Here is a 14,199-nt window from a genome sequence, read left to right on the forward strand (position 1 = left end):
TACTGGGTTACATCTCCTTCCACACATTAAGACCACAAACTAAAGTCATGAAAACTAAAGGAGGAAGTGTATCAGTATTCATTAAAGATAAATACACCTCCAGATTGGTTCATCATCATCATCATCTTTCGGCTTTTCCCGTTAGGGTTCGCCACTGCGGATCATCTCTTTCCATTTCTTCCTATCCTCTGCATCTTGCTCTGTCACACAAACTGCCTGCATGTCCTCTCTCACCACATCCATAAACCTTATCTTAGGCCTTCCTCTTTTCCTCTTACCTGGCAGCTCCATCCTTAGCATCTTTTTCCCAATATACCCATCATCCCTCCTCAGCACATGTCCAAACCAACGCAATCTCGTCCCTCTTGCTTTGTCTCCAAACTGTCCAACATGAGCTGACCCTCTAATATACTGATTCCAAATCCTATCCATCCTAGTCACACTGAGTGCAAATCTTAACATCTTTAACTCTGTCACATCCAGCTCTGACTCTTGCCTTTTTGTCAATGCCACTGTCTCCACCCCATATAACATAGCTGGTCTCACTACCCTCTTGTAGACCTTCCCTTTCACTCTTACTGGTACCCGTCTGTCACAAATCACCTCTGACACTCTTCTCCACCCATTCCACCCTGACTGTACTCTCTTCTTCACCTGTCTTCCACATTCACCATTGCTCTGAACTGTTGATCCCAAGTACTTAAACTCGTCCACCTTTACCAACTCTACTCCTGGCATCCTCACCATTCCTCTACCCTCCCTCTCATTTACACACATATATTCTGTCTTAGCCCTGCTGACCTTCTCCACCTCTCCAGAGTCTCCTCAACCTGATTCCTACTCACTACATATCACAATGTCATCTGCAAACATCATAGTCCACGGGGCCTCCTGTCTGATCTCATCTGTCAACCTGTCCATCACCACTGCAAATAAGAAAGGACTCGGAGCTGATCCTTGATGTAATCCCACCTCCACCTTAAACGGATCTGTCACTCCCACTGCAGTCCTCACCACTGTCGCACTACCCTCGTACATATCATCTGCCACTCTTACATACTTCTCTGCCACTCCCGACTTCCTCATACAATACCACAACTCTTCTCTAGGCACCCTGTCATATGCTTTCTCCAAGTCTACAAAGACACAATGCAACTTCCTCTGACCTTCTCTGTATTTCTCCAATAACACTCTCACAGCAAACATTGCATCTGTAGTGCTCTTTCCTGGCATGAAACCATACTGCTGATCACTAATCATTGCCTCCCTTCTTAACCTAGCTTCTACTACTCTTTCCCATAATTTCAAGCTGTGACTGATCAATTTTATCCCTCCGTAGTTACTGCAGCTCTGCACATCACCCTTATTCTTAAAGATAGGCACCAAAACACTTTTTCTCCACTCCTCAGGCATCCTCTGACTTTCCAAAATTTCATTAAACAATCTTGTTAAAAATTCCACTGCCATTTCTCCTAAGCACCTCCATGCTTCCATTGGGATGTCATCTGGGCCAACAGCCTTTCCCATTCTTCATCCTCTTCATAGCTGTCCTTACTACCTCCTTGCTAATCTGTTTCACTTCCTGATTCACTATCCTCACATCATCCAACCTTCTCTCTCTCTCATTCTCTTCATTCATCAGCCTCTCTAAATACTCTTTTTCATCTACTCAACACACTCTCCTCTCTTGTGAGTACCTTTCCCTCACTATCCTTTGTCACCCTTACTTGCTGCCCATCTTTCCCAGCTCTGTCCCTCTGTCTAGCCAATTGGTACAGGTCCTTTTCTCCCTCTTTAGTGTCCAATCTCTCATACAACTCTCCATACGCCTTATCCTTAGCTTTTGCCACCTCTCTCTTTGCCATGCGCCTGATCTCCTTATACTCATGTCTACTTTCTTCATCTCTTTGACAATCCCACTTTTTCTTCGCCAGCCTCTTCCTCTGTATACTCTCCTGTACTTCCTCATTCCACCACCAGGTCTTCTTGTCCTCCTTCCTCTGTCCAGATGTCACACCAAGCACCTTTCTAGCAGTCTCCCTTACTAGTTCTGCTGCAGTTACCCAGTTATTCGGTAACTCTCCACTGCCTCCCAGTGCCTGTCTTAACTCTTCCCTAAACTCCACTTCAAAATCACCCTTTTTTAACTTCCACCATTTAATCCTTGGCACTGCTTTCACACTCCTCCTCCTCTTCTTGATCACCAACGTCATCCTACAGACCACCATTCTATGCTGCTTAACTACACTTTCCCCTGCCACCACTTTGCAGTCTCCAATCTCCTTCAGACTGTCCCTGCTACATAGGATATAATCCACCTGTGTGCATCTTCCACCACTCTTGCACATCACCCTATGCTCCTCCCTCTTCTTAAAATATGGATTCACCACAGCCATGTCCATCCTTTTTGCAAAATCCACAATCATCTGACCTTTTGCATTCCTCTCCTTAACACCATACCTACCCATCACTTCCTCATCCCCTCTGTTCACTTCACCAACATGCCCATTAAAGTCCGCTCCAATCACTAGTCTCTCACCCTTGGGTACACTCACCACAACTTCATCCAACTCAGTCCAGAATTTCTCTTTCTCATCCATCGCACACCCAACTTGTGGAGCATATGCACTAACAACATTCATCATTACACCATCAATTTCGAGCTTCATAAACATCACTCTGTCAGACACACCTCCAGATTGGTTAAACAGTATAATTCCCTAGAGATACTTCAGGTACAATTAACTGTTAGTAGGACACCTATTCAAGTCATTGCCAGCTACAGGACCCCCTACATGAATCAGGACACCCACTCTGCCTATTTGGATCTACTTGAGTCTGTCAAGATGCATCTGAACACCATGGTTTTGGGAGACTTTAACTACCCTTCCATTGACTGTGTAAATAACTTGTGCTCACACTCACTTGCCCAAAGGTTCCTCAACTTTGTTAACTCCAGTGCCCTGGACCAGGTGGTTGACACCCCCACAAAGGGTGGAAACATCCTGGATCTGGTGCTTACCAATGTGGGAGAACTGCAGCACCCCCACTGTGAGGTATTCCGTGGTGAGATCTGACCACAAATCAGTCTCATTTGATGCAACTGTCACACCTGACCCCCCCCCCCCCCCGTGGCAACTAAATTTAAAAAACTTCTCCAAAGCAAATTATAACTTCTTGTGAGATGGTGTAAATAGCTTCACTGCACCTCCCCCCTCAGATGGAACTGGCAACTATGCTGAGTTCTACACCAATGCTTTATACAACACCTGTATATCTGTATTGACTCTGCCGTATCTGATAGACCAAAACAAGCTCCTCAAAGAGGAGCAAACCTGCCTGGTGGACAACTGCCATTAACAGACTTTACAATATGATAAAGAAATCGCTGTCTAAGAGTAAGAGGGAGTGAGCCCTAAACTGGAAACCCTCCCTCCTCAGCTTAAACAAGTGAATAAGATTTCTTGTGAAGTCCTCCAAAGCAAACTATGAATCCAAATTAACTTCCTCAACTAAAGACAGCTATAAGGCATTCTTTAGTTACATCTGTAACCTAAAAGGAAAGGCCCAGATTTGTGCTAAACTGGTAGTTAATGATACCACATATACTGAGCCTGTGGACATAGCTAACCTTTTGGCTGACAGGTTCTGTGAAAGCTTCAATCCCCTGTCCTCACCACACATAGCCCATGATATCCCTACTTTGTATCTCTAAAGAGCAGGTCGTAAACGCCCTCTCAAAGGCCAAAAGCACAGCATCTCTAGGACCTGATAACATCACAAGCTGCATCCTCCATTGGCTACAACAAGAATTAGCAACACCACTGAGTACTCTTTTCAGTCATTCAGGATTCATCCCAGCTGAATGGAAAATGGCAACTATTACTCCCTTGCACAAAGTTGGTGCTTCCACTGACCCCCGAGAACTGTAGACCTGTTAGCCTGACAAGCCTTATCTACAAGTCCATGGAGTGAATCATCATGGACCTTATCAACAAAGATACAGGTGATCTCCAAACACTTGACCCTACTCAGCTTGGATTTGTTACAGGGAGATCATAGGTTCATAGGTTGGTACTAGGCTATCAGCCCTAGGGCCTATACAAGCCTAGCCATAACAATTCCCTGGCTATTTCTTCCCACACTATTTACTTCCCTGGACCCCTGTCTAGCAGGGCGACTGACGTGATCCCCGGGGTGAATTTCCTTTCTCCCATCCAATCGTCAAGGTTCCTTTTGAAGAGGACCAAAGAGGCACTCTGCTTGACATGTATGGGCAATCTATTCCAGAGTCTGGAACCTGTTAAACCTGGTGGACTTCTTCGAGATAGTCACCAAGACCCTGGACAAGGGGAAAGGGTCCCTTTTTTCATACTTCTGCTATAAATGTTCTGACTTGTGTAGCAGGTACACTGTGTAAGATTATTGTCTGGTATACCTGGTCATAGCAGTGTGAAACGTAAGTAAAAAATGCCACTTCTCATTTTAAAACTTACAATTATGCATCCCAGAGCTATTTCCATTTTATTGCAAGTATGGTTTTGTTGAAATTCAGACACCATATATTTACAAGTGTCATATAACAGCATTTCCAGCTGTAGGAGATTTCTTACATTTTTTTGTGGGCATGGGGGCAAGGTATTACCTTCTAGCATATTTTAATACGCTGTAAGTAATTAATGATTGATACATTATCATACTTGCTTATTTGACATTGCAGAAAATGAAGAACTTAGATCAATGTGAGCATTTTAAAAAGTAATGCCCTTGAAGTGATTATTGTAATAGTTCAGAGAATAAAGGCATCCACTGAAAAAGTTTTGCTTAATTTCAACAGAAATAAATGTACTAGTTATCTAGTAAGTACTTATTCCAGAAATATAATGCAACACTCTATGCCAGTTTTGTTTAATACTGTTTTATAATAACTAGAATTGTCCTGTAAAAAATCTAGATAGATCAAAATTTAAATGTAAATGTGCTTCCATGAGGAAAGTGACATAGTAGATGAAAACTGATTTGATGTAAATCACCCTTCTAATTTATTTATTTTGCTGAATGTGTGTTTAAAAATACAGTTGTTGGGTATTACTAGAGTGTATTGATTCATCCAAACCCTGATCCTGACAGTGAGCCATTTCAGATTACATGAAATTTGTTTATAGTGCTTTCTTATAATTTTACTCAGTGTGTTGAACTTATTAGTAAGTAATTCACAACAATCTTCCTGCAAGCTGGTCTGTTGGTCTTACTTCAGAGCTTGAACTTCTCTGCTATCTGTTTTTGTATCATCAAGCTAACTTGAACTCGAAACAAAATCCTGCCATTTTTATTTTTGCTTTGCTTAGGTATATTAGGCTTATGTTTTTATTACAAAACCAAAAAAGGACCATGAGTGAGATTCACAAAGAATCCTTTTTATGTAACATTAAGCTGCACTGCAGAACACATGCACACATTGTACTGAAATACCAACTATACCACAACGTCTCAATTATACAATCATCAGCTTCATGGAGTACTGTGGCTTAGCAGCACACCAGATGTGCCATATTAATGTCATGCATGGAATCTCAGCAATGGTGTTTGTACAACTGCAGCTCTGTTAGCATAACAGTGCAACACCATGGCACCATGTACCTCACATGATACCATCCAACCTGGAAGGCAGGTGCTGAGGAAGTACAAGCAGTTTATCACATCATTTAAGTCCTGCAGTACAGTGTCTGTTTTCATTCTGGGTTCACATTATAATGCTGTACAGCAGGCAATGTGCCACTAACCCCAGGGCAAAACGTCCCTCTTCCTTTGTGAATTTTGAGTATTGTCATTATTAGTATAGCTGCATACTCATTAACATTTCTCTTTGCTATACATATAGTGAGTTGCACTGTATAATTAGGTGCATTTTATATGTTATTGTGCTGTACAATGGGACGACATTGCACTTTATATGCATTGAAAAGTTACAGCACCATCATATAGTTACAACTTACTGTGTAATGCCTTTAGCGTTTCTGAAACCCATCCAGAAATATACCTGCTCTTGTTGCAGTCAAAGTTCAGCTTTCTTTAGTAATCTGAACATTTTAGTGTATGGGTACTGGTTGTATGAAACCATGGATCACATTTTTGACCAAGTCATTTGGCACTTTATTTAATAAGCTAGGCCATTGCCCTGACACTGACTATAAACATAAGGAAAACCCCATATTTATGTGTGTTTGTGGGGAGAGATACTTGCTCAGTTAATGGTCTACAGAGGCAGCATGTGCAACGTGATGTGGAAGAGCTAGATCAGATGCCATATTTAACTATGAGACAAAAATTCCTTCATAATATGCAGGGTACTTAATACACAAACACGATCACTGCAAAACTGGCTCAGATGGTCCTAGGCCATAAAGACTCCCAAAATACCACAAAGAAAAATCAAGTCAAAACTTCTTTTATTTGTTGTACAAAAGGGAATAAGCGCTTTCATCCTGATTAGCAGGACTTCATCAGATTCAACAATAAAATAGCATTACAAGTGTTCATCTGAGCCAGTTTTGCAATGGTAGTGTTTGTGTATTTGTTGCCTTAACTACTGCACAACAAAACGAATTTAACAGGCTGAATTCAGAAATACCAATTGTTAAGGGTAAATTAACTAGGGTCATAGAGCTTATGAGTCAAACCCAGCAGCAGAACACACCTGCCCCTTAGTGTTTAACGTCACCAGGAGGAGGAACAGAGTGAAATGAAACGTGAGAGAGTAATGGTGGCCTTCCCCAACCTCAGGAATTATCAGACAGTGTTTCACATTTTAAGAGTTTTTCCAACTCTTCTGAGGGTCGAGGGCAAGAAAATGAGGAGAAGTATCTTCGTTGTGGAGCTAAGCCTAAAAGGATTGTTCCAAGCCTACGTATGCAGCAGTTACTGGTAATGCAGCACCAACAGGTACCAGTGGCATTCAGGTGCATATTACAACTAATAATGACAGTGTGCATTCTGCTAGAGACTTGTGTACCTTAAACAATGACTTAAATAATTTTCTAAAGTCTGAATTTACGTTTGGGAAAAGTGGAGACTCTGCATTTATGCATAAGACCTGTTTACCAACTGATGCTGACAAACTGCTTTTCCTTCTTTAAAGGAAAAGATTTTACACATGGAGAAAAAACTTGGACACATTAAACAGTTGCAGATAGATAATGCATATTTTAATAAATGCATTGAATTTAAGATTGTACCAGAAGGAATTAGAATTTTTAAGGAACCTATGGGTTTAGAGTTAAATGAAGAAATAATGACTGAATTTAACTCATTGACTACATGCGTTTATTAATTAAACACAATGATGCTAAGTTAAGTAGACTATTATCTGAAGTTGAGCTTTTAAAAGTAGATATCACCTAGGACGTAATTTTTGATCAATGGAAAGAGTTTTATCAAATGCAATTTAGTATTGTTAATTCAAACGGTGGTGCTTTTTTTAAGAGAAAAGAGAAGAAAATTGAAAGAGACATTTCCCGGTATAGCAGAAAGAAGGGCAATATATGGAAATAATATAAAATGGAGAATGCTAGTGGTGGGGAAGAGAACATTAATGACCATAGGCAATCCGGGCATTTTAGACGTGATAATTCTCAAAGGAAGTGGTATAATTATGCCCATACCCCAAAAAAGTTTGGGGGGGACAACTAAAGGCACACCCAGACCAAGGAAGTTTATTGGGACTCAAGTCAGGAACCGGGCCGGTCCCAATATCAAGGGGGAGTACATTAAGCATATTACCCCAAGAACAAGGTGAGATTTTAATTACAAATTAGGTATTTTATAGCTACAAAAATTTTAACATTTTCAACTACACTGGTTGTGAAGTGGCAAATGATTATTTCTCCCTATTAACTAAAGGGCTGAAATATTTATCTACTAGACATTTTGATTTAGTAGACCCATTGATTGAGATGAAACTTATTAGAAAACAAAACCTGGCCATTCAATTTAAAGATAAGGCCCAAAGCAGATTCAGGCATCTACTATTAAGAAAAAGAGCACATACAACCCTCCCTTACACCCTTCTATACAAACCTTTGACAAGCTAGTCACAGAGGACATATATAAGGCTTATAAGGCTATAAAAGGGAAAAAGAGAAAGGTATACAACTTGAGTAAATCTGAAAGGCAGATTTTTCAGAAACTAAGTTGAGACTCCGATATAAGGGTTATGAAACCCAACAAGGGAGGGGGTATTGTGCTGTACAACAAAATGAATTACTTAAACAAGATGCATGACATTTTAAACAATTTGGAAGTATATGAGTGTATATCACTAAATGAGATGCATATAGCATACAGACGTATAGATTTGGAGTTGGAAGAATACTTGCTAGATCAGAGGATTACTATGAATACATAACAATTTCCTTAAAGTTAAGAACCCCCTACTAGATTCTATCTTTGGTGTTCCCAAAAATTCACAAAAATGTGACGCAATCCCCTTTCTGACCTATAGTTGCAGTGAGTAAGTCTAAAACATTTCCCTTTGGAGTCTTTATAGATAATTGGCTTAAGCATTCCTACAAGAACATTCATTACCTTTTAAAAGACTCCTGGGATTTTTTAGGTAGAATTAAAAGTGAACTTTGGGAGAAGGATTTATTATTTTTAACCATTGATGTGGCTGACTTGTTTAATTCCATACCTAAGGATGTAGGAATGGAACTTTTCCATGAATCTATGGTAAAATATTCTGCATTGGACAGTGATAAGATTCAAATGTTGTTGGAATTTATGACTACTGCCCTAGAAACTAATTTCATCTATTTTGAGGGTGAGCATTTCAAGCAAATCAAAGGTGTTGCTATGGGGGCATCTTGTGCCCCCATATTTGCAAATATTGTTTTGACTGAGTGGGAACACAGACATGTATTCAACAGTCCTTGTTTAAGTAAACTGAAAATGTATGTCCGATTTTTGGACGACCTGCTTGTTCTATGGGAGGCAGATAAAAAGGAAGTTAAACATTTTGTAGCATATTTGAACAGTGTTTGCCCTTACTTTAAGTTCACCTGCTCATATAGTGAGAAAGGTATATCCTACCTGGACATGTACATATCCCACACATAGAATGGGTTTAAATCTAACATCTGCTGCAAACCCACTTTTATTAACTCCTATTTAAAGTACAACAGTTGCTACCCTATGCCCCAGAAAATGAGCATACTTGAAGGCCAGTGTATTATGGTGGCCAGAATGACATCTGAATACACTGATGTTAATGAATTGAAAGTTGTGGGGAATATGTTTCTAGAAAGAGGGTATCCACCCCATTTAGTGGATGAGACTGTTCGCTATGTCTTATCACAATGGAGGTTGCAGTACAAACCACTGTTGGGGGTTGGACTGACATCTGGGGGTGAAAATTTGAAAGTGTGCATTCTATAGCTATGGTGCTCCATGTTCAGTCCTTACTCATCAGTGATTAAATAAGTGGTGTCCAAAAATTGGAATGTCCTTAGGGGCAATGGGGACAGTTATAATTTATTAGGAACTTCACCGACTTTTGTGTATAAGACAGGAGTTAATCTCAAGAGTAATTCTGAGAATTTTAAACCAATCAGTTCAAAGAGAGGCCCCCCAAGGTACAATAAAATATGGTTCATGTAACCAATGTGGGTTTATTTGTGAGAATTTGGATGTACAGTTAGCTAACATAAATAGGACTAAAATTACGTTTCAGAAAGGGAACTGTAATACACACAATGTTGTATATTTAGCCTTGTGTCCCACATGCCCGGCATTTTATGTTGGGAAAACTGAAAGACCTTTAAAGAATAGAATCTACGAGCATATCTATAACATTTGGAAGAAGAATACAAATACTGCCTTGTATAGGCACTTGATGAATAACAAAACTTGTCACACCTTTAAATTTGCTATTCTGTAAAAAGTATTTGTTAATCCTAGGGGCCATAACACTAAGCTCTTTTTAGAAGAGAGAGAAGTGATCTGGCAGTTGAGGCTTAATGCCAGTAACCCCCCATGTATTAATGATTACATCCCTCCTCAAACCTATCTTAGAACTTGGAGCCTGAGTGATGCAACATAACAAAACACTTCATACAGCACTTTTTAGTACTTATATTTTTTAATACACACCTTTTTAAACACACTTTTCACATGTATTTTAATGTGTATTTTGACATGCAGATTGTTAATATATGTTTTTCTTTTATTGAAAAAAATATGTTTTATTATACTACTGTGGTACAAGTCATTTATGTTGTAATGTACCTATTTCTTTAAGTAGTTAAGAGTTCTTAATTGATACATCACTTCCTTTTACCTCATTTTTATGTCTGTATAAGCACTTGCAGTGCTATTTTATTGTTGAATCTGATGAAGTCCTGTTAAGCAGGATGAAAGCGCTTATTCATTTTGTACTACAAATAGAATAAGTTTTTACTTGATTTTTCTTCATGGTATTTTGGGAGTCTTTATGGCCCTGGACCATCTGAGCCAGTTTTGCAGTGGTAGTGTTTGTGTATTTGTTGCCTTAAGTGCTGCACTCAGAAATTTGGACTAATGCAAGGTCCTTACCTAGGAATTATGACAAACACAAGTTGCAAAGCGTAGTACAGACTTACAGCACCTCATTTGTTATCCCTCCCTACTTGAATCTGACCATTTTGCTGTGACCTTCTCCCTGAAAGACTGCTTTGTGGCCTGTAATAATCCCTCTACATTCATAGATTACTCCAAAACTAATTACTTAAATGTTTACCAGTTTTGGTAGTAATCAAAAATGGTATAGATCCACAGCAAACCTCGTGCCTGAAACTATTTACTCCTACTTTTGCAGAGGTATTGATGCATCTGTATCCATCTGACGTAGGTATAATGACACATTTAAACCTAAGCTGATGTAGTAAAACTCACACACCAAGATACTTTTTTAGAAAAATAAAAAGTTCCCGGATATCTGTAAAAGATGCCTCTTCATCATTATAACAGTTTTAATACTGGCAATCAGGTCCTTCAAACTTACTGTTATGAAATGCATCGCTGACTGTGAAGTCAGGGTTGTACTTCAGAAGACAACTTGTAAGTCATTCTTCCACTGTATTAGTACATTTACAGGTAAGCAGCAGCTCTCTGCTGAACAATTATACCTCCTTGTCTGACACCAGGGATATTGTGTGGATTCTTATGTGAGATTCTCTTCTAGTTTCACCTAACTTACCCCTCCCCTCTGTCCTCTTGAACTCAGTCTTGACCAAGTCCTTTTGGCACTTTCCAAAATTAAAGATACTAATTCCATGGATCCTGATAATATCCCTGTATCTCTCCTGAGAAGCACTAAATCCCACTAAGCAAAAACACCTGCATTAACTAAACTGAATTCCTCCACTGGTTACATATGTGAGGTATAAAAAACTGTTGTTATGGTTCTTATCCACAAGCTGGTCCCTCTGCTGACCCTGTTTATGTCACTAGTATTATTTGCTTGACTGTGAGAGGTATTATAGTTGAGCTAATTAACAATGATATAGGTGACTTTATATCCTTGGGCACACAACAGCTTGGCTTTGTAAAGGTAGATTATACTTGATCACCCTGATTGAGTTCTTTTTAGGAGTTACTGATGCCCTGGCAAGCTCTTTCAATTCAGTATTAGCCCACATGCATTTCATTGGATAGTTAATTGGCCAATGAACTTCCCACTGTTTTTGACAAATTATGAGAAAGTAGACTAGGGTACACTGAACATCTTCGTGAATCTTTTGGAAGTTCTTTCATGCAAAGTTCTTAAACTTTCTAGACTCTAGTTGTACTTTGGATGCTATTCCTTTTGGGGTTTCTTTGAAGGTATGCACTTAACCTACTGGCGATTAAATTTTCAGCCAACTTTTCAGCCTCCTTAAAAATATAATTTTTTTTCCAGCTCCCCATCTTATGTTTTGCTGATTCAAATTATGCCCTTCAGTAGAGGTTTATCATGTTGGGGCAGCCGCGATGGTGTAGCGGTTAGCTTTGTCACCTCATAGCAAGAGATTCTCCGGTTCGATTCTTGGTTAGGGTGCCTTCTGTGAGGAGTCTGCATGTCCTCCCTGCATTCATGTGGGTTTCCTCCAGGTGCTCTGGTTTCCTCCCACATTCCAAAGACATGCAGTAGGTGGATTGGACTCTCTAAATTGGCTGTAGGCAAGAGTATGTGTGTGAGTGATTGGTACGAATGAACTACTGCGGCAGGGCTAACCACCTGGTGGTGTAAACCTTGGTTCAAGATGATTGTCACTGCTGAAGAGATACGCCAACCCCATGTGCAAAATGGGAAAAAGGGGTTGAGGATGGATGGATAGATGAATGTATCTCACAGTGATGAGGTTGGAGGAATCTCCTAGACAGAACATTATTATCAGTGGTTCACACAAGGCTCTGTCCTGGGCTCCCTTCTGTTTCGTATGAACTTCTTTGACATGAAATCTAATATAATAGGACTGTGGCTAACCATGTTCCTTGATGACTGCAAACTGGGGTCAGTTATTAAATCCCATTCTGATACACAAATTCTTCAGTAAGGGATGACCAATGAAGTGGTTCATAGGATCATAGAAATTACAAATTCATTACGTTTAAAACATTGTGTACCTTGCAAAATACTACTATCAAGATGTGCCCTCCCCTACTTTCAGGAGGGAGAAACATGTCAGGCTTAGGATGAACTTGCAGGCATCCATCTGATCCCCAAGGGTAGCCTTGACGGATGCAAGGGTGTTACTCTGCTTAACATGCAGGGGCAATTGGTGTTAATTCTGATCTTTGGTTTGGTTGTTTGTGTAGCCATCCATCCTGCAAAGGTTTAAGAGATCCATTAGGATAAGGTCTTTGATGGCACAGTGTGCCAGACATAGATCTTCACTTGACATAGTTATTGTATTGTCAGATGTTACCACTGAAACCAGTGGTACCTACAAGATCCCAAGATATCCTGTAGCTGCATGGTGAGCTGCAGTGTGCTGTTGGATATCTGTGTAGTTATTTCAGCACCCCATAGTTGTCTTTCGCTGCTCATACTTTACTGCTGTTTTAGCAACTCAGTACCCTTACCAATCTATTCTGTTTTATTTCTTACTGATGATAATACTAGTGGAGTCTATGCATTTCTTTATGTTATCAGATTTCATTACATTAGTTTATTCTGTATTAGTCTACCTATCCCTCCTAAAGCATTTAGTTACATTCCTCTGTAAATTATCTCATCTAGCTACATATAGTTTATTCTGTGTGCTTTCATCTAATTTCTACAAATCTCTGGAAAAAATGCAAGGTTAGCCTGCTTGTTTCTTTTCTGTTTGGCAGCCTGTTAGCTCTAGCCATCCTCAGGTAGTGTTTTAACTGCCTTATACTCACAGATAATGAATTGAAACTCAAAGAAATAATACTATCTTTGAGAGGTGCAGATATTTAATTAATTTCATGGTTTCCCTCTCACCAATAAATGTGATCTGTGAACAGCACTCACTTCCACCAAAGTAAAAAAAAAACAATCTTCAGCAAAGCTTCCTAGAACTAAGAAGAATAGGTCTTCTAATACCTCATCTAAGTCATGTATGCCAACAGCAATGATTCACTAAGCATCAAATCACTTGCAATCTATTACTCCAAACCATTGTACTAACAAATATTTCATAGTGATTGATGACTCTTTAGTTAGGTATTTTGATTCTGCACTCAGAAGGCTGGACAAAGTTAGGGTAATAGTAAGTTGTCTGTCATGTGCCAGGATCTCTTGCATCAAAAGACCTCTAAAGAGACTTTCACTTTACAAATATGACTAATATATGGTGGTAGTTCATAATGGGAGTGAAGACTTGGGATGTGAATGCCAAGGGACATGCAGAGAGACATTTTGGAAGTTTCTTTGCATGTGACAAATGCAGGAAAGACTCCGGTATTAAGTAGAATCCTTGCTTCTTCAATATAATGCCTGGGTACAGAAGAAAAAATAAGCTAGTCATCTTGTTCTGAGTTTATAAGAATGACAGCCGAAACCAGCATTACAAGTAAAACTGCAACTTTAATAACTCACAAAATAGCAGTATAGAAGAAAGACAGCTAACAACTTCATCTCATCTCTGACTATATAACTGGCACATCAAAGTCAATGTACTTTAGGACTAGGCAGTTCTTAAAAACACAGAGCAAAAT

The 14,199-nt window shown here is 39.5% G+C and overlaps 1 protein-coding gene across 3 annotated transcripts in view; it reads left to right on the plus strand.

The window, feature by feature from the left end:
* Positions 1–14,199, plus strand: part of FGGY (FGGY carbohydrate kinase domain containing) — a 2,391,991-nt gene that overhangs the window by 143,885 nt on the left and 2,233,907 nt on the right. The gene's annotated exons all lie outside the window — the stretch shown is intronic.

This window comes from Protopterus annectens, chromosome 10.part0, assembly GCF_019279795.1.
Source record: "Protopterus annectens isolate FY-2018-M chromosome 10.part0, PAN1.0, whole genome shotgun sequence".
NCBI lineage: Eukaryota > Metazoa > Chordata > Ceratodontiformes > Protopteridae > Protopterus > Protopterus annectens.